General features: G+C 43.3%; 1 protein-coding gene across 1 annotated transcript in view; it reads right to left on the reverse strand.

The window, feature by feature from the left end:
- SATB1 (SATB homeobox 1) overlaps nt 1-17450 on the reverse strand; it is a 185701-nt gene extending 168251 nt beyond the window's left edge. Inside the window, exon 1 of the mRNA XM_073677955.1 lies at nt 17241-17450. The gene's annotated coding sequence lies outside the window, so the exon portion shown is untranslated. The remainder of the gene's footprint in view (nt 1-17240) is intronic.
- Nucleotides 17451-24587: the final 7137 nt, after the last annotated feature.

Here is a 24587-nt window from a genome sequence, read left to right on the forward strand (position 1 = left end):
TATTGACCGCCCTGGGTCACGGACCGGGTCACCGCCACTGTGACATCTTCCCCAGCACCGACCTGCACGGCACCGAGTACCCCACGGCCCAGGGTGCGCATCATATGTAGTTTGTATTGTGAAATCCCGTGACAGATCTGCGTGAACCCATTAACGCAAAATTAAGTATATGATCACCAGGAGCTGAGCTCTCTCCACAATACATTTGCTGGTTTTGGCTTACAAATACTGAGGTAAAAAACTCACCAAATATCGAACATGTGCACGTGGCCTAACAGGGCAGCAATCTCAAACATTGTTAGAGGTGAAGAAGAACCTAGCTGTGCCCCTGCATCTTCATGTTGTAGTAACTGTGCAACAGAAAGTCTTTCTGCAAAGTCATAAAAGAATTAGCTCTAGGAACATTTTCCATGAACTATTTCAATGGGGAAAGTTGTGGTGGTGACGAGACAAGCATTTCTGGAGGGAGCGTGGCTACTGGTCCTCCTCCAGATGCAAGCACACCCACTTCACTATATCTAGCAGTTTTTACAAAAGCAAAAAAAAAACACCCAACAAACACAAGGCCAATCATGGGTCAAAATGCTCATCTCTGAGATCTGAAGGGCTCCATGCCAGTATCATATTAGAGGTTGGGCCCAGTACAGAAATACCATTTACCATTTGGCATGCCTTCCTTCCAGATCACTTAGCATTGCCGTACCCTATCTATATGGAAGGTATGCTACTGCAATTTACCTCCAATTTCCAAGTTTACAGATCCAGTTTTTGTGGCATCAGTAGCCACATCTTTTCTGCAGATACACGATGAACCATCATACATAAATGTATTCATGACCAACAGATGCAGATTTGCTACAAGATTGTTATTAAATAATGGAAGTATCATGGCAGAAAACATCCTTACAGTGGATTGTCATCCATGTTGCAGCATAGACAATATTACGAACAGCCTTTGTCTTTTTGTCATTCAAGTATGGAGAAGGGGTTGCCAGGCAAGGAGAACTAGAGAGAGGGGCAAGGGGCTATACCGATACGCCATCAGTGCACTTGCAGTCTAATTTACCTATTGAGAAAAAGTGAGATTTCTTCGTAGGAGATTGGGGCGATAGAGGTAGCATTTTAATTGTTGACAAAAAATTAACTATCGTTCGTTGTCACACTAAGGTGTTGCTGTCAGGTTCCCTTTAAAGCCCCACTCCAGTGGGTTTTTTTCAACACTGGAGTGGGGCTTCTTATCTAAGGTTCATGACCCTAGTCTTTTACCTACCCGCTGCCGACTTCACCTTTTATGGGCGCCACTTCAGTCCCGTGCCACCATCTTGTGACTGCAACTTCTGACTGGTCGGACGTCAGAGGTAGCGGTCACAAGCTCTCAATACAAGTCTACGAGAGCCAGAATTAGGCCAGAACAAGGCTATCATAGACTTACATTGAAAAGTGATCTCCGGATTGCCCAGCAAACACTGGAGCAAGCTGGCAGGTCACAAACTGCTGAAGACCGACTGGAGCAGTGGAGATAGATGGTGAAGACGGCGATGGGTAAATATAGGACTAAGGGCAGGGAACTTAGATTAGCAGCACCACTCCAGCGCTGAAATAAAAAAAAACACTAGAGTGGTGCTTTAATGCCAGCTAAACCTGTGGATTTCACTGTAAACAGCCAAACATCTAATGTTTATGGGAGAGGGCTCATGATTTTGTGCCAAAGGTGAAAAGGATTGGGCATGTCATATTACAACTACTGATCCTTTTTTATTGATGGATCATACTAGGTGTCTGGCAGGAGTTTACTCACCAATGAAAACACCTACATATGTCACAGAGCCCAGCCTGACAGATGCGAAAAGGCAAACAACTGTGAAATTTGGAAGCCAAATCAACTTGACATGGCAGACCCTCAGTAAGCATTTTTATAGACTTAAAGAGAACCTGTCACCATAAAAATGCTGTTCAACCTGTAAGCACCATGTTATAGAGCAGGGGGAGCTAAGTAGATTGATATATAGTTTTGTGAGAAAAAATTCATTCATTTAATCCTCTACTTTTTCTGAGAAATTCAGTCCAGTGGGCGGTCCTATCAGTGACTGACAGATTTCTGTGTATAACTGCATACAGAGGTAGCTGTCAGTCAACATTTTCCACCAATTAATTGTGGGAGATTTCTCAGCAAGCCAGTGGAAAGCGAGTGTCTTTTGGCTAAAAATGACATTTCACTGAGAAATACTCTGGTATGATGCTGCCATTGTTCTTTGTCTAATAACCCAAACAGAGCCAGACTAGGTTAACACAGCATAGGAAGTGACAACAGGAAGGACAGTAACCCCCAAAACATTAAAGGGTTTGACCGGTCCGAATCTATAAGTCTGCAATCACTCTATGTGACTGCAGACTTATGAATCCCCCAGCGCACGCACTTTGCGCTGTGAGGATTTTCCGATTCTGACCCGGGACCGGAGGGTATGTATGCGTTATACATACTCCCGGCCAGAGCCTGTCTAGTGGGCGCAACCTCGCTCCATACACTTGTATTGAGCAAGGTGGCACCCCGACTAGTGACGCAACTGTCAAGTGGGAGCAGCCGACTAGACCGGCTCTTGCAGGGAGAATGTATACTACATGCATTCCCTCCAGTCTCAGCTCAGAAATCAGCGAATGTGCGCTTTTGGGATTCATAAGCCTGCAGTCACACAGACTGACTGCAGACTTATCGATTTTGACCGAACAACCCCTTTAAGCCAAAAGGAGGCGATGTCAGCTACTTTGGGTCAATTTAAAAAAAAATACAAAATATTGTTATTATTTACCTGCCTATAATAATTAATCCCCCCTTATTTATAAAATGATAAATGCTCTATAGCAGGGTCAGCTACCTGGCAGTGCCTTGAGATTCTGCCTGGGTTTCTTAAGGACCCCATACGCATCAACGTCATCCGAACCCGCCAATTTTGGCAAGATCTGCCACTCATGTCATAAATATAGGTCTTTTTGACTCATGATAGGTAAGATTGGGAGAGAGAACAGTCAGGCAATTTCAATTTGATTACCTATTTTTCTGGTACTTGCACTTGATAAGCCACTGTGAGAGGTTATTTCTCCATCTCCCTATTGAAAACACTTGCCAAGCCGTGCATTCATGTTTATGGGGATGACAGGAGAAATAGCCATCATCTGAATAAGTGTTCAGCCCACAACTATCTCTTGGGTATGGGCACCTACTTGTGAAAGTTTTAAGTGATTTTTTATATCTTTTTTTTGTCAATTGATCACCACTATATACAGTAGATACAGTAATTCTACTCCTTGCTTTATGCAGATGTATATACAGAAGCCATTGATGTCCAGTCCTCTAGTTTGAATAGGGAAACACAATGAAATCCATAGAAACAACTGATCTGTGGGTTTAGATGGGAATTCAATTGTGATTTTTGCTCCACACAAATGTATCTGAAGAGATATGCATCTGGAGAGCAAAGAAAATAATAAAACCCATTCATTAAAGAGGATTTTCACTAGTAACTTATGGACTCAAAGTATACTTTTATCCATTACATTTCTGCATAGGCAGAACAATGGGTCAGATATGTATATATAGCACAATGCACTCAAGTAGCATTTTTTGTATCATCTATGACGATCAATTTTGATCAACTTTCAAGGAAAAACTTTTGATAAAGTTTCATTACAAGCTACAACCATTACAAGTACTTGTTGCATTAACCCCTAAATAAAAAAAAAAAACAACAACAAATAGATTTTCCATTTTCTATGACTTATATTATGCACTTCATAGCCTTGGCTGCTTTGTATATTTAAAGGGAATGTACAGTGGCTACGGAAAGTATTCAGACCCCTTTAAATTTTTCACTCTTTCTTTCATTGCAGCCATTTGGTGAATTCTAAAAATTCATTTTTTTTCTCATTAAAGTACACTCTGCACCCCATCTTGACTGAAAAAAACAGAAATGTAGAATTTTTTACAAATTTATTAAAAAAGAAAAACTGAAATATCACATGGTCATAAGTATTCAGACCCTTTGCTCAGTATTGAGTAGAAGCACCCTTTTGAGCTAGTACAGCCATGAGTCTTCTTGGGAATGATGCAACAAGTTTTTCACACCTGGATTTGGGGATCCCCTGCCATTCTTCCTTGCAGATCCTCTCCAGTTCCGTCAGGTTGGATGGTGAACGTTGGTGGACAACCATTTTCAGGTCTCTCCAGAGATGCTCAATTGGGTTTGGGTCAGGGCTCTGGCTGGGCCAGTTAAGAATGGTCACAGAGTTGTTCTGAAGCCACTCCTTTGTTATTTTAGCTGTGTGCTTAGGTTCATTGTTTTGTTGGAAGGCGAACCTTCAACCAAGTCTGAGGTCCAGAGCACTCTGGAAGAGGTTTTCATCCAGGATATCTCTGTACTTGGCCGCATTTATGTTTCCTTCAATTGCAACCAGTCGTCCTGTGGCACCCCTGCGGGGGATTACCACAGGATCCATAGGTGCAGGGGGAGATGTACGCTTGGGCACACACAACACCTTCCACCCCAGGTCTGAGGGGAGGAGTCAGTTTCCAGGGAGACAGCAAAGCGGCAGTTTTTCTGGAAAACGGAGGTGAAGGAAGGATGAAAAAGAGAGCTGTTGGCCGGGGACCAGTTAAGCCCTGAACTAGGAAACAGGTCCGTGTTGTGAAGCGCCCTAGAGAGAGGGGACGGAGGCTAGAAGGAGAAAGAAAGAGATAAAACAATTATCCCTTTAGCTCACCCAGACACCGGAGTCCGAGATTGCTATTAATTTAGGAATAGCATAGAAAACCTGGACAGATCAGGAGGATCTATTCCCCCTGAAGAAGGAAGTTGCCAAACTTGACCAAGTATAGGACCAGGGGCTCAAAAAGAGAATTGGTAGCCCCAAGGAAAGGTCTTCATTGTCAGCTGTGGAGAAGGACCCAAAAGAAAGTCAAGGTGGCAGGTTCAGCTTAAGGCAGGACTGACCCCAAACAACGCACACAGTGTTAGAGGAGGCCTCACAAATCCCCAAGGTGAATAACTGTACCAGCACCGAAAACCTGGTTACCCTCCTGAACTGTACTTGTTACCTGACATCAGTAAAAAAAAAGGTACTGAAACAAAGACTTTGTGTGTGTGTGTGCCTACTTTGTGATTATTGCCTATAGCGTTCGGACAAGCCATATGCCGATCACCTCAGCGAACATTCACAGCGCTGGTAACCGATTTTACCAGTTACCACAGGAGGTGTCACGACACAGTACTCTCATCATCCTAACCCCCATCACTTCACTGAGGATCCAGGGCTCGGAACCGGGAACCGACCAACCGTGATCCCCTCCGAAGTAGCCCATCCATCCCGGTATCCGAGTACCCCTACCCTGTCGACAGAATCAGTCCTGTCTCTGCAGCTGAAAAACACCCCCATAGCATGATGCTGCCACCACCATGTTTCACTGTTGGGATTGTATTGGGCAGGTGAGGAGCAGTGCCTGGTTTTCTCCACACATACCACTTAGAATTATGAACAAAAAGTTCTATCTTCGTCTCATCAGACCAGAGAATCTTATTTCTCAAAGTCTGGGAGTCCTTCATGTGTTTTTGAGTAAACTCTATGCAGGCTTTCATATGTCTTGCACTGAGGAGAGGCTTCCGTCAGGCCACTCTGCCATAAAGGCCCGACTGGTAGAGGGCTGCCGTGATAGTTGACTTTGTGGAACTTTCTCCTATCTCCCTACTGCATCTCTGGAGCTCAGCCACATTGATCTTGGGGTTCTTCTTTACCTCCCTCACCATGGCTCTTCTACCACGATTGCTCAGTTTGGCTGGATGGCCGGATCTAGGAAGACTTCCGGTGGTCCCAAACTTCTTTCATTTAAGGATTATGGAGGCAACTGTGCTCTTAGGAACCTTGAGTAATGCAGAAATTATTTTCTAACCTTGGCCAGATCTATGCCTTGGCACAATTCTGTCTCTGAGCTCCTGGGCACTTTTCTTTTTTTGAGCTCATGATTCTCATTTGGTCTGACATGCACTGTAAACTGTGAGGTCTTATATAGACAGATGTGTGCCTTTCCAAATCAAGTCCTATCAGTTTAATTAAACACAGCTGGACTCCAATGAAGGAATAGAACCATCTCAAGGAGGATCACAAGGAAATGGACAGCATGTGACTTAAATATGAGTGTCTGAGCAAAGGGTCTGAATACTTATGACCATGTGATATTTCAGTTTTTCTTTTTTAATAAATTGGCAAACATTTCTACATTTTTGTCAAGATGGGCTGCAGAGTGTACTTTAATGAGAAAAAGAAATGAACTTTTTAGAATTTACCAAATGGCTGCAATGAAACAAAGAGTGAAAAATTTAAAGGGGTCTGAATACTTTCCATACCCACTGTATCTTCTATATATTTTACTAATTAAAACCAGATGGTGATAAACATTTTTTTAATAAAACTTTTTTTTTCTAATGATACAATTTTACTCTATTGTCTTACCTGAACAGCTTTTAGAGATGGGCTTTAGAGCCACCACTTAGAAAACAAAAGACTGACAATGACTCATTGACTTTTTAGGTAGAAAGTTCTAGGAATACTCTGTGACCTGTGCAGAGGTCACTGTTAAAAGATGGGAAGGAGGTGATATTTCATGATTTAAAAATAAAATGGATAGTAACATGAACAAAAAGAGAAAAACCACAACAAAAATTCTTAATAAATAGGTTCAATATAAAATACTTATTTAAGCAATAGGTCATTTTCAAATGAAAGATTTCCTTCAATGGCTTCAGCCTTCCCTTACTCTGAACTTTTTTAATGTACTTACAATGGTAAGACGCTGAGTAAATGTATTGCTAGTTTTTAACACTGTACTGTAAACCTCATCCCTGACAGGTTGTCTCATATTTACCGTATTTTTCGGACTATAAGACGCACTTTTTTCCTCCAAAATTTTGGAGGAAAATGGGGGGTGCGTCTTATAGTCCGAATGTTGGAGGGAGAGGGAGTATATATATATGCTGTGTGGGGGGGGAGCAGTAGCGGTGGAGGAGCGGGGCACAGGAGGCAGCAGCCGCCTGATGAACCCTATACTGTGCCTGCTGCTAAAGAAAATGAATATTCACTGCTCCCCATGCCCATGGGGCGTAGGGAGCACTGAATATTCATGCTCCTTAATAGCGGCACACTGTGTAGCTCCTGCTGCATACCGGAATCGCCTGTGCCCACTGTTAAAGGTCATGAATATTCACCCCCTCCCCACGCCCATGGGTGGTGAATATTCATGCCCTTTAATAGCAGGCACACACGATTGCCCGGCTGCAGCAGGAGCTGCGCTGCGGGTACGCTGTGTGCTGGCTATGAAGGAGCATGAAGTCACTGCTGCACACAGTTCCGGTGTGGGGAGCAGTGACTTCCGGCAGCAGATCTCTCCTTGTGAGCCGCGCATGGTAGTGACGCCATGCGCGCCTCACATGGTGAGATCAGTGTGGTCAGACAGGACGCAGCACTGGAGGAGAGAAGAAAGGTGAGTAGGAGTGTTTATTTTTTTATGTGCAGCATGATGGGGATTAGTGGGACCATGCATACCAGGATAAGGATGAGGGGGCATACATAACAGGATAAAGATGAGGGGGCCATACATACCAGGATAAGGCTGAGGGGGGCATACATAACAGGATAAAAATGAGGGGGCCATACATACCAGGATAAGGATGAGGGGCCATACATACCAGGATAAGGATGAGGGGCCATACATATCAGGATAAGGATGAGGGGGATCATACATACCAGTATACGGATGAGGGGGCCATGCACACCAGGATAAGGATGAGCGGTGCCATGCATACCAGGATAAGGATGAGGGGGATCATACATACTAGGTTAAGGATGAGGGGGCCATGTATACCAGTATAAGGATGTGGGATGTCTTGCATACCAGAATAGGGATTAGCGGTGCCATGCATACCAGGATAGGGATTAAGTGTGCCATGCATACCAGGATAAGGATGAGGGGTGCCATGCATACCAGGACAGGGATGAGGGGTGCCATGCATACCAGGACAGGGATGAGGGGTGCCATGCATATCAGGACAGGGATGAGGGGTGCCATGCATACCAGGACAGGGATGAGGGGTGCCATGCATACCAGGACAGGCATGAGGGGTGCCATGCATACCAGGAGAGGGATGAGGGGTGCCATGCATATCAGGATAGGGATGAGGGGTGCCATGCATACCAGGATGGGGATTGCTGTGCCATGTATACCAGGATAGGGATGAGAGGTGCCATGCATACCAGGATAGGGATGAGGGGTGCCATGCATACCAGGATAGGGATGAGGGGTGCCATGCATACCAGGATAGGGATGAGGGGTGCCATGCATACCAGGATAGGGATTAGGGGTGTCATGCATATCAGGATAGGGATTAGGGGTGCCATGCATACCAGGATAGGGATGGGGGGTGCCATGCATACCAGGACAGGGATGAGGGGTGCCATGCATACCAGGATAGTGATGAGGGGTGCCATGCATACCAGGATAAGGATGAGGGGTGCCATGCATACCAGGATGGAGGGGTTCCATGCATACCAGGATGGAGGGATGCCATACCAGGATGGGGATGGTGGCCACGTATAAAAGGAAGGGGGGGCATATATACCAGGATGGGGGATATTGTCAGAATTGGTGGACATTACCCCTATACCAGTGTCAGCAGAAGACCCCCTCCCCCTTAAAAGTGCATCGTGAACACATTTTTTGCTTACATTTTTTTTTCTATTTTCCTCCTCTAAAACCTAGGTGCATCTTATGGTCCAGTGCGTCTTATAGTCCGAAAAATACGATATATCAAATTGATGATTGTTGTAATTATTTGGGTACTATTACTTGGGTACTGTATGGAACAGTTATATGGGCACTATATTTGGTGCACTACTTCTAATGCTGAATTTGAAGAGTCTAAGGCACACTTTTTTTTGTGAAGTATCATGACAAGAGATGAGCGGTCCCGAACTTAAAAGTTTGGGGTTCGTACCGGGTCAGTGTCCGGTGCTAAATGCTGACTTCTCCCGGAAGTTAGTTGCAATGTTCGGAGTTGCGGGGAAAGGAGAGAGAGAATTTTCCAGCTGAAAAGCTTGGGTCCCCATTCTATTCAATGAGGTTCGGGTTCTGGTACAAGTTCGGTTACAGTTCAACTACCCGAACCAAACTTTGGAATAAAGTTTGGGTCGGGTACCAGAACCCGAGCTTCCTCGGTCCACTCATCCCTATTCATGACACGACAATTGAACTCGCTATTTCTTTTTTTACTAAGAATTTAAGGTCTCCCATACATATTTTGCATCAACAGAGATCTACCAAACTTGAGTCCTGCGCATATGCAATTATAAAATTATACTAATTATTTAAAGGGAAGTTAAAGGGAACCTGTCAGGTCCCATATGACCTCCAACCCAGCAGCATTCCTATATGTATTACTAAATTCCCTGCCTAACAAGCCCTTTATAATGTTAGTCACTTAAATCCATGTTTTAAAAAAGTATTTATAAGCTCTGTTTTTCTTATGTTAATTAGCATTTGACTAGTCGATGGGGTGTTTGTTTCCCCAGAATGGTCGTCCCTCTTGGCATGCTGTCATGTCCCTGTGGGTGTGATAACATGATCTGCAAGAGCTGGCATCATTGCCTGCCCCTTGCATATGTCACGCATGCGCGCGGCTTTCTTCAGGCACGTCATTGCGCCTCTGAAGCCAGGTGTACACTGTCCATGATAGGAAGTGCAGAAGATGGCTCACATACATCTTCTGCTCTTTCGGTCGTGCGCATCTGAAGCCGGGAAGCACACACCCGGCTTCAGTGGCGCAATGACGCTGCCGAATAGAGCTGCGCACATGGGCGAGATTTGTAGAGAGCTGGCAATGATGCTCCTGCAAATCAGCCACAGGGCTGATTAGGCATGGAATTTAGTAATACATATACAAATGCCGCTGGGTTGGAGGGCATGGGGTCCTGACAAGTTCTCTTTATCATCAGAAAATGATCTTTTGTTTAAATCAAGTCTTTGTATTTTTTAAAGAGTTTTGGTATTTTTTTTTATCACAATCTATATTAAATATAAAAAATTGAAACAAAAGAAATCTTGCAATTTTCACACTGGCTACTTAGGCTTTTTTTGATTCAAACTTCCTGTTGTTTCAGAAAAAAACACACATGCATCAGCCACAGTGACCAGACACTATGTTTTGAACTGAAACATCTAATGAATGTGTGTAAAAGTCATTGTGAACAGAGGAGGAGCAGGGTCCGCTGTGACATCACCTATTGTGATTGGTGGATCCTGTGTTATCAGCTGTGTTTAGAGGGTTATCTGTCACTGTAGAACTGAGTCTGTTGATAAGGAGTCTGCTGAAAACTCTTTCTGAAAGGAAGGGAAGTATGAATCTACAGTAGTCTCAGTGGTCACACTGCTAAAATATTTTAAGAAATACATGTAATACAAATGCCTGATGAAAAGAATAGGTCATTTTCTGATAGCTTCCATTTAATCATACAGGATTGTCCAAATAAGTACATTGTGTGCAAATATAGACAATTATCATGCATTTAACCTTGGTAGTTTGAAGATTTTCAGCTATGGCAGCTAAAAGATGAAAGAATGTAACTACAGTGCGGCACAGCATTCTCTACTTATTAGTTATTGCAAATGGGAACAGCTTACATTAGGTCAATAATTCGAAATATGTATGTATCTATCTATCCATATCTATCTATTGTATCTATCTATCAATTGTATCTATCTATCTATCTATCTATTGTAGCTATCTATCAATTGTATCTATCTATCAATACAATACAATACAATACAATACAAAGAAGCTTTATTGGCAGAACCAAATAAACATTATTTTTGCCAAAGCAGGTGTACAGTAGGAGATAGGGATGGGGACTATGGGGGTGATGGATGGGGGCTGTGGGGGTGATGGATGGGGGCTGTGGGGATAGTGGATGGGGGCTGTGGGGGTGATGGATGGGGCATATTCAGGGTGAGGGATGAGGAAGTCCATGGCATATTACAGTCCTCTTGCTCGCAGCCTATGGCATGCATTCACAAACTGCGCTGCTATCTCCACCGCGCGCTCTTCAGATGGTAGAGTTTCCTATGGATGGCATAGAAGGTTTTGCAGGCCTTGTCCTTCAGGGACTCTATGGCGTGTTTGAAGCCCCCTGACCGATGAATTTCCAGGCCCAAGTAGGTGTACTTGTCCGTTTTTGTAAGAGCGCAGTTGTTTAGCACAAATGAAGGGTGCTGGTCCAATCTTGTTTTTCTCTTCTGGAACACCATGATGTTGGTTTTGTTTGGGTTGATGGGTAATGCCCATGTGGAGCTGAATTTCTCCAAGGTTTTCAGATGGTCTTGGAGACCCTTCTCGGTTGGTGATAGCAGCAGTAGGTCATCAGCATACAGCAGGAATTTAACCTGGGCATCATGGAGTGTGAGACCTGGTGCCGCAGAGGATTCTAGGGCAGTGGCCAGCTCATTGATGTAGATATTGAAGAGTGTTGGACTTAGGCTGCAGGCTTGTCTGACTCCTCGGTACTGCTGGAGATCAGCCGTTCCTTTCCCGTTCACCTTCACGCTGCAGCGGTTTTCAGTGTAGGAGCTTTTGATGAAATCATAGGTCTTTCCATTTATTCCGCTCTCCAGCAGTTTCAGAAACAGGTTCGGGTGCCATATTGAGTCAAAGGCTTTTTTAAAGTCTACAAAACAAGCGTATATCTTCCCGTGCTTTGTATTGTGGACATGACTCTGAATCAGGCTGTGCAGGGTGTAGATGTGGTCGGTGGTGCTGTGGTTTGGCATGAACCCTGCTTGGCTTTTGCTGAGGACGTTGTGTTCGGTGAGAAAACGGAGGATCCTCTTGTTTAGGATACTGTTGAACAGTTTTCCCAGGTTGCTGCTGACACATATGCCTCTGTAGTTGGCAGGGTCATACCTGTCCCCACTCTTGTGAATGGGTGAGATGAGGCCTTGGTTCCAGGTGTGAGGGAAGTAGCTAGCACTCAGCACGATGTTGAACAGTTTAGCTTTTGCAGCCTTTATTTCTGGTGGGCTGTATTTCAGCATTTCCGGTGGGATTCCATCCAGGCCGCTGGCTTTTCTACACCTTGTGGAAGACATTGTCTCTGAAACTTCCTGTAATGTGATTTTTTTGTATCAAGAGGGTTTTGTATCTATCTATCTATCTATCTATCTATCTATCTATCTATCTATCTATCTATCGATCTATAGATAGATCTATCTATCTAATCTATCTATTGTATCTATCTATCTATCTATTCATCTACCTATCTATCTATCCATATCTATCTATTCATCTATCTATCTATACCTATCCATATCTATCTATCTACCCTTTCTATAAGACTACAAATAAAAACAATAACAAAGTCAATTTCACTGAAAATATCTGCAGCTCACCAAGAATTACGACAAAACACTATTAAGCTGTTCCACAATTTTACATTTTTGCAAAGATTTTTTTTACATAACGACATTTAAAACCGTCAAAGTGGCGTCACTTACATATTTACACAGACATGAATTTAGTTTAGTTATACAATGCTGAAAGGAAATACAATGTAAAACAATGTTATTATAAAGCACACGAATGACTACATTCCATCTGACTGCCCATGCACTTATAATAATAGAGTTCTTCATACAAAGAAATACTGTTCAATACATATTTCAACTTGTGGGACTGGGGAAGAATGTATTCCTGTAAGAAATAACAGAATTTTCACACCCAACTTTTTTTTTGTAGCTAGAACAGCGCTCAGTTTGCAATCCTTTTGTTTTAACATTTATTTTTCTGTAGTCTACCTATTTATCTATCAGTCTGTACACCTATCTCTATTTCTTTCTATTGTTCCATCTATTTTTTGTTTCTTATATTATCTATCATCTATCTGTCTATCTAAAGTATCTATCTATCTACAGTAGCTACAGTATCTATCTATATACATATTCATCTATCTATCTATCTATCTATCTATCTATCTATCTATCTATCTATCTACAGTATCTATCTATCTATCTATCTAAAGTATCTATTATCTATCTACAGTATCTATCTCTCTATCTGTCTATCTATCTATCTATCTATCTATCTATCTATCTATCTATCTATAAAAAGAAAGCGCAGCAGCACTCCATTAGGGCCAAGATACATAAAGACAATAAAATCATTTGATTTAAACTGTGTTATTACTCAATGAGCTTTACTTTACAAAAAATGGAGGTTCTTAGCGCATAAATTGGCCAATTTATGTGTGCCCATCAACCGCTGCAAGGTGACCTCCCGTCTGATGGGTACTACTCTGCCAAATGCCTCTCTTGGTCTACAAGCCTACAACTCTGGACAGAACATGTCACTTCTGGGCTGAAACACCTACAATTTAAATGGGCTGGTAGAATAGAATATACATTTAACCAGCAGGTGATGTATATTCTATTCTACCAGCCCATTTAAATTGTAGGTGTTTTAGCCCAGAAGTGACATGTTCTGTCCAGAGTTATGGGCTTGTAGCCAAAGAGAGGCATGTAGGCAGAGTAGTACCCATCAGATGGGAGGTCACCTTGCAGCGGTTGATGGGCACACATGAATTGGCCAATTTATGCGCTAAGAACCTCCATTTTTTGTAAGTAAAGCTCATTGAGTAATAACACAGTGTAAATCAAATGATTTTATTGTCTTTATGTATCTTGGCCATAATGGAGTGCTGCTGCGCTTTCTTTTTATATATCTTATGCAGTTTCTGCAGCTTGCACCTGTTCACATTTAGGATGTGCTGGTCAGTTCTTTTTACATCTATCTATCTATCTATCTACAGTATCTATCTATCTTTCTATCTACAGTATCTTTATCTATCTACAGTATCTCTATCTATCTATCTATCTACAGTATCTATCTATCTATCTACAGTATCTATCTATATACAGTATTCATCTATCTATCTACAGTATCTATCTATCTACCGTATCTCTATCTATCTATCTATCTACAGTATCTATCTATCTACCGTATCTCTATCTATCTATCTATCTACAGTATCTATCTATCTACCGTATCTCTATCTATCTATCTATCTATCTATCTATCTATCTATCTATCTACAGTATCTATCTATCTACAGTATCTATCTATATACAGTATTCATCTATCTATCTATCTACAGTATCTATCTATCTACCGTATCTCTATCTATCTATCTATCTACAGTATCTATCTATCTACCGTATCTCTATCTATCTATCTATCTACAGTATCTATCTATCTACTGTATCTCTATCTATCTATCTATCTACAGTATCTATCTACCGTATCTCTATCTATCTATCTATCTATCTATCTGTCTTTCTAAAATATCTATTATCTATCTACAGTATCTATCTATCTACAGTATCTATCTACATTATATCTATCTATCTATCTATCTATCTATCTATCTATCTATCTATCTAGCTATCTATCTGATATCTCACTCTATCTATCCATTTCCAAAGGACTAATTCTTTGACAAGACCATCCCTGATCGCTTTATATACTATATATTTTGGCCCTTTTCCCTAAGATGACCGTTTGCTATAGAAGATCCGTTTCACTATATATATATATCACCTTTAAAAAGTTAAGGTTCTGATGTTCCTAAACTGTAAAATGTAGGCATACAATTTACTGTTACATTTCTCTTCATACATACACCAGATAAATTTAGCTTGTGTTGAATAAATTATATACACAGATCGCAGCCAAGGCTGTAATGCTGTATAAACTACACTGCGCAATGGAAGCCTTTAATGACATGTCGCCTTAAACATCTCGCACATAACAATAATTGGAACATTAGCCATACTTTAATAAGAACTACGACAAACTTCTCACATTTTCCATTCAGCATTCAACAGAATGATTTGCTAAATTCATTATGTATAATACTGTACGAAAAAGATGAGCTATAAATTACTGATTCGTGAAACTATAACGTGTACCCAATTCTATAGAATAACGAACAAAGTGTCCTCAGTTGTGTTGCATGTATATATTTTATGATTAATCTAACCCTGCGATCACAATAATGATGGCCTATCCTTAGAGTAGCTAAGGTCATCAATATCAAATCAGTGGTGGTCTGACATTTGGGACCCCAACTTATCAGGTGGATAGAGGAGCTGCAGCGCACAGGTGGGCACCGCGGCCTCCTTAATGTTTTCATTGGTCCTGCATGCCTTAGTAGAAGCGTCGCAGTGAATTGCAGACTTGTCCCATTCACTTCAAGTCTATGTTGTTTAACTACTGAAACAATTAGGAAGCCACAGTGCTCGGCTTTTGATGGCATTAACTGGCACTAGGTGACTATCTGCATTTAATAAGAGGGACCAATATGTATCAATTTTGTATCCAGTACACCTAAAGTAATAAAGTGACTGGTATGCTGAAATATCCTTAGAAATGTTCAGAACATGTATGTTTAAATAGTATTAATTATTCATGTTATTAAATATTGATGCATTGTTCATTTGGACAGTCCTTTACTTGCCAATCTGCTGCGTTGGTCAACTTGTCGCTGATGATGGGGCACATTACATAGTAAAATTGTGAATTTTCATTGCATTTGTGACTGTCTTAGTAATGTGGCTAATAATTGCCTTATGATTTTTTAATAAAACGTCTTATATCTATGGCTAGCTCCTACTATGTGTATTTGCAGATGTGAGTCTTTTGAGGAAGCCCCTGTGATACTTAGAAATGAGTCTCTTGAAAATATGAACTTTCTGCCTTATAAATGTACATAGACTGTAAACCGTCCCTCATTCCAATGTTAACGAGAAAATGCAAATAAATCATCAGGTCCCAGGTGACATTTGAAAAACTTTTTTTTTTCTTTTGTTTCCTTGAAGATTCAATTGATGTTTGGAAAATAATTAACCCACTAGGCTTCTATCGTTTTATAGTAAATCTAGATATAGGCTGACAATTTATACACTATCGAACCACGATGAGATCAGTTATTACATGTCTTTCGCGATATAAAGAATGCAAAGTCGTTATCTCCAATGTGACTGTGGACTGATGTGCACATCCACACATCTGCGGGTTTAATAACAGCGACTGTTGTGTCTTCCTATTATCATGAGATATTGATATACCCCTGCTGAGATCATCATCATAATTAAACACAATAGCTCATGCTGTATATATATTTTACCCTAACTGATGTATGATACAATAAAGCACCAACTGCTACAAATTACCACTTTTTTAATTCTTATTTTCAATCCTACATTTGTGTATAAATTATTTACCATACTGTGAATTATATTCCTTGTCTTGCATCTACATTTGTAAAATGATTCGGCGATGCTTAGAAATAGAACTTATGGGGTCTCATACTAATACTAAGCTTCAAATAGGTTTATTAAAAATATATATATATATCGAAAACACATTGTTACATTAACCCCGTAATAACCATAAGAAATTTTCCCAAAACATATCTAGTTTATTTGGCTTCATATGAGGCTGTGAACACCACCTGGGTCAGGTATCCATCTGTACAGAGCTACATCAGTAATAATGTAATATTGACATCTGAGATAAAGTACTGAAAAATGTGAAACATAACCTACCGTTATTTATTATTGTTATTTATTATTGTTGTTTCCTTTTTATTGAATCTATTTTATCTAGTTTTCTCTAGTTTGTAGTAAATAAAACAATCAATGTATAATATAAAAATACAATGTATAAACTGATCCATGTAACCAGTCTGACAGCCCTGAACACCAGACATAGACTCCGCTCCATGAGAGCGCTGGGCACTGACCCATGTGTCACACAACCCTATGATGACATCTCAGTGTCAGATAAAGAAGCCTCAGTTATAAGCTCTGGTAACAAAGTACAACAATAGAACACACACCCATCAGCTGTCACACTGTTACTCCATGTAAGCCTGGCTACCCTGGTGCCATCCTCACATGTGCCAGCACAGGGTTCACAGCTGGCATGAGCTGCAGAGGAGGACTGTACTGATGACCTCTTACAGAAGTACTTGGCTGAGTTTGTCCAGCAGATCCTCCCTCCTCTTCCCTCCTGCCATGTATGTGCCTACTACCTGATGCCATTGTATAAGGCTCCCTCTGCTGCAGCACCTGGTAACACACACACTTACTGTACCTTGGGCAGCAAAGCTTGTCCTCTTTCCCCTTAACTTGACTTTCTTGTTTCTTCCTCCATCCACTTGTGTGGGAGCCTGGCTTCAGTGCACTCTCTGTAGATGAGGAGAGGAGCAGATGAGCAGGGCTGATGTTATCTCTGGTGACTGTGGCTGCTGTGCCTCCTCTCCAGGAGAGCAATGACTGCTGCTGGGTGTAGATTCATACATAGATAGGCTGTGTGTTACAGGGGAGAGGTGTGAGCCTGATAGCACCTCACTCACACTGATCCGCCCTGTGCACCTCCCAGTCTCCTGCTCCCTGCCTGACACTAACACATGTCTGCAGGGGCTTCATACCCTCCACAAGTGGCACAGGGGGCACCTGGCTCATGTTGACCCACTTCTGTGCCAGGTGATGAGTGTCCCCTTCATCTCTTTGTGTCAGTAGTAATATTTGCATTCTAACCTATCAGGCACAACTGTCTCTTTATTCACCTCTACTCATGCACATGTTGGATTCCCCCTGATAGTTCCTTGTCTGCACCATCTTGTCTCTTGTATATTCTGCACTAGTTACTGTCTCCTCTTTTCCTTACATCCTATACCAACCTGGATGAGGAGTAGGTGGAGGTCTTGAGATGCTCTAGGTCGCCCCCCAGGGGTAGAAGAGGCTGGTACAGTGCTGTGTACAGCTGAGATGTGAACTGTATGTAACCTGTGGTTGATGTGTTGGCATGAAATGACATACGTTCTGTTACCCGACAGGGGGTTAGAGCTGTGCTATAACCACTTCCCTTCTGACCTAGTAAGTGTGGAAATGTTCACTCTCGTGTTTATCAAGCTTGTAGTTATGGTGAGGCTGGGGCGACACGGCGACTTTGATTGTGGCACAGGTCACGTGGCCATAGATCTCCCTATGCCGCTGCTATTCGCAGCGTAATGGAAGTTAGTCACAAAAAAATGGAGCAAGTCACAAAAAGTCGCAAAAAAGGGTTTTTTTTGGAGACCTGTTTGTCACAGCTGCTGTAACCTGCTGGTCTCAGTGTGACCCCATTCACCTGTGATGTAGCAGTGACACAGAGCGATCTGCAGCCACGCGAACCATGTCATGGCCATTGTCACAGTGTGCACCTCAGGCTTAGGCTATGTGCCCACGTTGCAGAAATGAAGCAGAAAACTTCTGCTTCATTTCTGCATGTCCTCTCCCGGAAAAACGCATGCGGAATTCCGCACTCGTTTATCGCGCGTTTTCGACATGCGGAATTGCCTTGCGTTATTTATTGCATTGCAAAGGCAATTCCGCTTGCGGAAACGCAAAATTAATTGACATGCTGCGGATTTTTGCGCGCATCAAAAACGCTGCAGAAAAATCCGCAGCATGGGCATAGAACTTGCGGATTCCCCTTGGGGACCATGGGGTGCGGCTTACATAGCGTTTCACAAGCGTTTAAAATGATACGTGGGCACATACCCTTAGGGCATGTTCATATGTTGCGTTTTTGCACCGTTTTCTCCCTATACCATAATTGAGAGCAGCAGGAAAAACGCTCTCTACAATACATACGTTTTTTTTAACGTTTTTATTTGCATTTTTTTTCTACAGCCTTTTTACTTGCGTTTTTCATTTGCGATGCAAAACCGCTGAAAGGATTGACATGCTGCAAAAACACAGCAGACCTCAAAATACGCACGGAAAAAAAACCCAGCATGAGATTTCTGAAATCTCATTGATTATGCTGGTACTGTAAAATGCTACGTATTTTACACACCAAATACGCTAAGTAAAAAATGCAGCAAAAACGCCACATGTGAACATACCCTTATTCTGAAAGTTTGTAGTAGTAGAAGTGTAACAACTGTGAAATGACGGGTAACCAGCACAATCTATAACATTATTGTTGCAGCCCTGATGTAGAACTCCAGGCTTCTTGTCCCTAATTTAACCCTATGATTGCCAGAGTTCAATGCTATGTACGGTTCACTGTTAGCTGCTACTGGTAGAGTGAGAGGCAGTAGCGTAGCTACCGGGGGGCAGAGGGGGCGGTGGCCCCGGGCCCTTCGCTTCGAGTGAGCCCACCCAGAGCTACACTATTGTAACTGTAGCGGTGTGCGCAGCATGCCGTACAGTTACACCCTGGGGCAGAGCAGGGAGACTCGATGTCCTTGCACTGCCCTGCGGAGGGGGGGGCCCGGTGCCAGCATCGGGGCCCCCTGCCCGTCACCGCAAGCTCAGTGATGAGAGAGGGAGCGTGACGCTCCCTCTCCCATCAGTCCCCCCTCTGCCTCTGACGTCATCACTTGGCGCCTGGCCCGCTGTTCTGAAGATGTGTGAGGGCCGGGCGCTCGGAGCAGCGGGGGAACGAGGTGAAGAGAGAGGTGAGTATTGTGTTTATTTTTTATTTTTCCTATGGGGGGGGAGAGTATGCTACAGACTTTACCTATGGGGGGGAGTTTATCGTACAGACTCTGTTTATGGAGGGATTATTCTACAGACTTTGCCTATAGGGGGGATTATGCTATAGACTCTGCCTATGGGGGGATTATACTACAGAGTCTGCCTATGGGGGGGATTATACTACAGACTCTGCCTATGGGGGGGATTATACTACAGACTCTGCCTATGGGTGGATTACACTACAGACTCTGCCTATGGGGAGGATTATACTATAGACTCTGCTTATGGGGGGGATTATACTACAGACTCTGCCTATGGGGGGATTATATTACAGACTCTGCCTGTGGGGGATTATACTATAGAATCTGCCTATGGGGGGGATTATACTACAGACTCTGCCTATGGGGGGATTATACTACAGACGCTGCCTATGGGGGGATTATACTACAGACTCTGCCTACGGGGAGGATTATACTACAGACTCTGTTTATGGGGGGGATTATACTACAGACTCTGCCTATGGAGGGATTATACTTCAGACACTGCCTATGGGGGGATTATACTACAGACTCTGCCTATGGGGGGTGGTTATGCTACAGACTTTACCTATGAAGGGGGGGGGGGATTATGCTACAGACTCTGTTTATGGGGGTATTATTCTACAGACTTTGCCTATGGGGGGGATTATACTACAGACCCTGCCTATGGGGGGATTATACTACAGAGTCTGCTTATGGGGGGGATTATACTACAGACCCTGCCTATGGGGGGATTATACTACAGACTCTGCCTATGGGGGGGATTATACTACAGACTGCCTGTGGGGGGGATTATACTACAGACTCTGCCTATGGGGAGGATTATACTACAGACTCTGCTTATGGGGGGATTATACTACAGACTCTGCCTATGGGGGGATTATACTACAGACCCTGCCTATGGGGGGATTATACTACAGACTCTGCCAATGGGGGATTATACTATAGAATCTGCCCATGGGGGGATTATACTACAGACTCTGCCTATGGGGGGATTATAGCTCAGACACTGCCTATGGCGGGATTATACTACAGACTCTGCCTATGGGGGGTGGTTATGCTACAGACTTTACCTATGAAGGGGGGGGAGATTATGCTACAGACTCTGTTTATGGGGGTATTATTCTACAGACTCTGCCTATGGGGGGATTATAACTCAGACACTGCCTAAGGGGGGATTATACTACAGACTCTGCTTATGGGGGGGATTATACTACAGACTCTGCCTATGGAGGGATTATACTTCAGACACTGCCTATGGAGGGATTATACTACAGACTCTGCCTATGGGGGGTGGTTATGCTACAGACTTTACCTATGAAGGGGGGGGAGATTATGCTACAGACTCTGTTTATGGGGGTATTATTCTACAGACTTTGCCTATGGGGGGATTATACTACAGACCCTGCCTATGGGGGGATTATACTACAGAGTCTGCTTATGGGGGGGATTATACTACAGACCCTGCCTATGGGGGGATTATACTACAGACTCTGCCTATGGGGGGGATTATACTACAGACTGCCTGTGGGGGGGATTATACTACAGACTCTGCCTATGGGGAGGATTATGCTACAGACTCTGCCTATGGGGGGATTATGCTACAGACTCTGCCTATGGGGGGATTATACTACAGACATTGCCTATGGGGGGATTATACTACAGACTCTGCCTATGGGAGGGATTATGCTACAGACTCAGCCTATGGGAGGGGATTATGGTACAGACTCTGCCTATGAGGGGATTATACTACAGACTCTGCATATTGGAGTGCATTATGCTATATTGAGGACTATCTGGTACATTATACTATATGTAGGTTATTTATACAGTAAGGGGATTACAGTTAGGTTCACAGAATTTGGGAGATAATGTGGATTCTTTGCACAGTGTGGGGGCCACCATACAGTGTGGGAGATAATGTGGGGTCTTTCCACAGTGTAGGGGCCATCATACAGTGTGGGAGACAATGTGGGGTCTTTGCACAGTGTGGGGGCCATCATACAGTGTTGGAGCCGTCAGTTTGGAGTCTACAAAGGGGTCAGTATACTGTGTGGGGGGTACTATACAGTGAGGGGGAATTATACTGTGTATAATAGAGCATCATACGGTGTATAGGGGAGCAGTACATGGGGGAGACTCAGGACATTATTAAATGTTAAGTGGGCACTTATCGTTATAGGGGAACTCAGGTTATTATGACTGTCAAAGGGTCACACAGAGGGCTCTATTACTTTCTAGGGGGTAAAATGTGAGCATTTTACCCCCACAAAATGTGTGGTTTTCTAGGGCACTTACACACGGCATTACTATATTCTAGAGGTTTGCTTTACCATCTAAAGGGCAGAGAGTAGGTGCAGTAATAGGGACATATATGGCAGCAGAGGTTCAGTATTGGGGTATCAGCAGGATGAGGCGTTTGTGCAAATTGGGAATAGATGGGGACAGTGCCTGAAATGTAAGGAGTCAAATGTGTCTGAGTTGCTGGATGCTTCTGAAGCACAACACTTTCTGTCTCCTGTGCTTGTGTTATTTGTAACAGTTGCTGGATTACAGTGTCCATTTTAGGACATGATCAGATATCAAAATCAAATATCAGAATGATGTCAGTTTGAGGCTAAATACCCTGTGTGAGAACTGATATTGATAAGTGATTCTGACAAGTGATTTTGACGAGTGATTTTGATGAGTGATTCTGACAAGTGATTCTGACAAGTGATTCTGACGAGTGATTTTGACGAGTGATTCTGACAAGTGATTGTGACAAATGATTCTGACAAGTGATTTTGATGAGTGATTTTGATGAGTGGTTTTAATGAGTGATTCTGATGAGTGATTCTGACGAGTGGACACTGTACTGGATGCTTTGGAAGCAACAGCACTACTTCTGCATGTCACAAGAGGATGACCATAGAATTCTTCAATGTAATTACTAATGGGATAGGGGATGAAATATTAACTTGGAACAAGCTGTTCAAGGTTACTGTATCTTTAACTCTTCCAAGAAACAATTAGTTTTTTGTTTTAAATGGAACATGTCACTTTCAAAATGTTGTAACAGCCTAGGAGAATTTTACAGGCAGTAAGCAGATTAATATAAAGTTAAAAAAATATATTTAGTATAGTTTGTGTTTTAGTTACCGTATTTTTCGGAATATAAGACGCACTTTTTTCCTCCAAAATTTTGGAGGAAAATGGGGGGTTTGTCTTATAGTCCGAATGTTGGGGGGCGAGGGGGTATATATATATGTTGTGTGGGGTGTGGAGGAGCGGCAGTGGTGGAGGAGCGGGGCACAGGAGGCAGCAGCCGCCTGCTGGAGCCTACACTGTCCCCGCTGCTAAAGAAAATGAATATTCATTCTCCTTAATAGGGGCACACAGTGTAGCCGCAGCGTGGCTCCTGCTGCTGCCGGAATCGCCTGGGCCCGCTGTTAAAGGGCATGAATATTCAACCTCTCTCCATGCCCATGGGCGTGGGGAGGGGTGAATATTCATGCCCTTTAATAGCGGGCACACGCGATCGCCCGGCAGCAGCAGGAGCCGCGCTGCGGCTATGCTGTGTGCCGGCTATTAAGGAGCATGAAGTCACTGCTCCCCGCGCACACAGTCCCGGCGTGGGGAGCAGTGACTTCTGGCAGCTGATCTCTCCTTGTGAGCCGCGCATGGCAGTGACGTCATACGCGGCTCACATGGAGAGATCAGTGTCGGCAGACAGGATGCAGCACTGGAGGAGAGAAGAAAGGTGAGTAGGAGGGTTTATTTTTTTTATGTGCAGCATGATGGGGATTAGGGGGACCATTCATACCAGGATAAGGATGAGGGGGCATACATAACAGGATAAAGGTGAGGGCGCCATACATACCAGGATAAGGCTGAGTGAGGCATACATAACAGGATAAAGATGAGAGGGCCATACATACCAGGATAAGGATGAGGGGCCAAACATTCCAGGATAAGGATTAGGGGTGCCATGCATACCAGGATAGGGATTAGGGGTGCCATGCATACCAGGATAGGGATTAGGGGTGCCATGCATACCAGGACAGGGATAAGGGGTGCCATGGATACCAGGACAGGAATGAGGGGTGCCATGCATACCAGGATGGGGATTGCTGTGCCATGCATACCAGGATAGGGGTGAGCGGTGCCATGCATACCAGGATAGGGGTGAGCGGTGCCATGCATACCAGGATAGGGATGAGGGGTGCCATGCATATCAGGATAGGGATGAAGGGTGCCATGCATACCAGGATAGGGATGAGGGGTGCCATGCATACCAGGATAGGGATGAGGGGTGCCATGCATACCAGGATAGGGATGAGGCATGCCATGCATACCAGGATAGGGATGAGGGGTGCCATGCATACCAGGATAGGGATGAGGGGTGCCATGCATACCAGGATAGGGATGAGGGGTGCCATGCATACCAGGACAGGGATGAGGGGTACCATGCATACCATGATATGGATGAGAGGAGCCATGCATACCAGAATAAGAATGAGGGGTGCCATGCATACCAGGTTGGAGGGATGCCAGGCATACCAGGATGGCGATGGGGCCACGTATAAAAGGAAGTGGGGGCATATATACCAGGTTGGGGGATATTGTCAGAATTGGGGGACATTACCCCTATACCAGTGTCAGCATAAGACCCCCTCCCCTTTAAAAGTGCATCATGAACACATTTTTTCCTTCAATTTTATTTCTATCTTCCTCCTCTAAAACCTAGGTCCGTCTTATGGTCCGATGCATCTTATAGTCCGAAAAATACGGTATTTACATTTCTGTTCTTTACGTGTTTAGGAGCAGTGATTGACAGACATTTGTAGGCACAGTCATAGAGAAAAAGCTGTCAATCACTGAACAGGACCACTGCCTGGACTACTCTGCAACCCACTAGACTACAACGTTATCCTGAATCTGTTACCACCAAA

This window comes from Phyllobates terribilis, unplaced genomic scaffold (genome assembly GCF_046119375.1).
Source record: "Phyllobates terribilis strain yellow unplaced genomic scaffold, ASM4611937v1 Scaffold_4__5_contigs__length_816908805, whole genome shotgun sequence".
NCBI lineage: Eukaryota > Metazoa > Chordata > Amphibia > Anura > Dendrobatidae > Phyllobates > Phyllobates terribilis.